The sequence below is a fragment of the Mandrillus leucophaeus genome, unplaced genomic scaffold (genome assembly GCF_000951045.1).
Source record: "Mandrillus leucophaeus isolate KB7577 unplaced genomic scaffold, Mleu.le_1.0 Scaffold698, whole genome shotgun sequence".
NCBI lineage: Eukaryota > Metazoa > Chordata > Mammalia > Primates > Cercopithecidae > Mandrillus > Mandrillus leucophaeus.
Window position 1 is genome coordinate 690,655 of NW_012107563.1, and position 2,868 is coordinate 693,522.

A 2,868-nucleotide genomic window follows, 5' to 3' on the forward strand; every position below is an offset into this window, starting at 1 on the left:
TTATTATTATTATTATTATTATTATTATTATTATTTTTGTAGAGACAAGGTCTCACTATGTTGCTCAGGCTGGTCCTGAACTCCTGGACTCAAGCAATTCTCCCTGTTTGGCCTCCCAAAGTGCTGAGATTACAGGCATGAGCCACTGCGCTTGGCCAAATTTTCTTTTGTTAGAGACATGGTCTGACTCTCAAACAGGCTAGAACGTAGTAGCATGATCATACCTCACTGCAGCCCCAGACTCCTAGGCTCAAGCAATCCTTTCCCTTAACCTCTGGAAGTGCTGGGATTACAGACGTCACCACCATGCCTGGTCAAATTTTCTTTTTAAATTCATCTTTCATTTGATAGAAATGAAAAAGAATCCTCAAAGGCCAAGCAAGTGGAAGCAGGAATCCAGAGAAATAAGGAAGACCTGAAACAGCAGAATACTGTGAACATCTACCAGTCCCTGATGTCACCAAGCTTCGATTTTGATAGCCATCCAAGACAAGTATACAGGACATGAGATGACCAAGTTATGGCGGTCAGTTATGGAGGTCAAAGCTTGTCTGTAGGTGTGGGTGGGGAGCAGCAAAGAAATGTACCTTTCTCAACATTGGAACTAATAAAGAGAGAGGGAAAAAATTCCTCTGAACCACAAGTCAGACCCCATGGAAGTTTGTGGTCCAATTCATAATTCTTGGGTGAAGTGAAAAACCTCAAGCAAAGAAATTATGCTAAGTTGGTACTGGGTTGACATGCCTCTAAGCAATTGACAGAGGAAATGCAAATTCTTTTAGAGGAAAGCACCTTTAGGTGGGGTGCAGTAGCTCACGCCTATAATCCCAGCGCTTTGGGAGGCCAAGGAGGGCAGATCATCTGAGGTCAGGAGTTCGAGACCAGCCTGACCAACATGGCGAAACCCCGTCGCTACTAAAAATACAAAAATTAGCTGGGCATGGTGATGCACGTCTGCAATCCCAGCTACTTGGGAGGCTGAGGCAAGAGAATCGCTTGAACCTGGGAGACAGAAGTTGCAGTGAGCTGGAATCACGCCACTGGACTTCAGTCTGGGCGACAGAGTAAGACTCTGTCTCAAAAGAAAAAAAGAAGGAAAGCAAATAAGATCACAATTAACCATTTAACAAGAAAACAAAGCATCCTGAGTAAAAACCAACAGAAGCAAAAGACAGCAAAATCAGACCAGAAAGTTTAGCTGGTGGAACTGACAGATTCGGAATATAAAATTTTCAATAGATTTTCTGGAATATGATGGACTAGGTTATTCAGACCAGCCCCATTACTGAAAAAAAAACCAACAAATGCGGGCTAAAAGAAACAAATCTGGCCAGGCAGGGTAGCTCACACATATAATCCCAGTGCTCTGGGAGTCCCAGGCAGGAGGATCACTGAAGCCCAGGAGTCTGAGGCACCATGAGCACTGATCACATCACTGCACTCCAGCATGGGTGACAGAGCAAGAGTCTATCTCTAAAACAAAAACAGAAAGAAAGAAAAAAGGCCAGATGCAATGGCTCATGCCTGTAATCCCAGTACTTTGGGAGGATGAGGTGGGTGGATCACCTGAGGTCAGGAGTTCATGACCAGCCTGACCAACATGGTGAAACCCATCCCTGCTAAAAATATAAAAATTAGCCAGGAGTAGTGGCTCACGCCTGTAATCCCAGCTACTTGGGAGGCTGAGGCAAGAGAATCGCTTAAACCCAGGAAGCAGAGGTTGCAGTGAGCTGAGATCACGTCACTGCACTCCAGCCTGGGTAACAAGAGGGAAACTCGGAAGAAAGAGAGAGAGAGAGACAGGGAGGGAAGGAGGAAAGAAGGAAGAAAGGTCTTAAAAGCTTTGAAATCACTAAAAGCAGGACAAATCCTAAAAGTAACAACTCAGGCAAGTAGAACCCTGAAACTGATTTTTCCTTGAGAGCAGTTTCCATTTTAGACAAACTTGAACTTTGTGTTTGATAGTCTCCTGGGGTAAAGGAGGCAGGAGTCAAAGCCTAGGGACCATGCATGTTGGGAAGGCTAATCTGGGAGACTCCTCCCATCAAGCTGGGCCCTCAAAGGGCTACAACCCAGGATTAGGGCAAAACAGAAGTAAATTCATTCCTTTCTCTACCCCAGGGGACTCTGAGAAAAATTCCTTTGTCTAAAGAGAGCAAAGAGGGGACAGTGCTGAGAAGTGTAACACAACCTAGCCTCTGCGTGGGTGTGCAGCTCAAAAGCATATTACCTGGCCAGGTATGGTGGCTCATGTATGTAATCCCAGTACTTTGGGAGGCCAAACAGGAGAATCACTTGAGCCCAAGAGTTCAAGATTAGCCTGGGCAATAGAGGGGGACCTCGTCTCCACAAAAAATACAGAAAATAGCCGGGCCTGGTGGCCCCCATCTGTGGTCCCAGCTGCTGGGCAGGCTGAGGTGGAAGGATAGCTTGAGACCAGCGGGTGGAAGTGGCAGTGAGCTGAGATTGCACCACCGCACTCAGCTTGGGTGCAGAGCAAGACCCTGTCTCAAAAAAAAAAAAAAAAAAAAAGTACATTACCTTAAGCCCTAAATGTAGTTTAAAGTGTTCCCAGAATAGTGCCCATAGACACCTAGGATAAGTCAATGCAAGACCTCTCTGCAGGACTGCACCTTCATCTAAGGCTATAAGGAAATCCTGCAAATAAATTCTCAAGGATAATGAGTGTATTAATTTCCCATTGTTGCTGTAACAACTTACCATAAACTTGGTGACTTAAAAAAACAATGCAAGGCCAGGCGCCGTGGCTCTTGCCTGTAATCCCAGCTACTTGGGAGGCTGAGGCAAGAGAATCGCTTAAACCCAGGAAGCAGAGGTTGCAGTGAGCTGAGATCACATCACTGCACT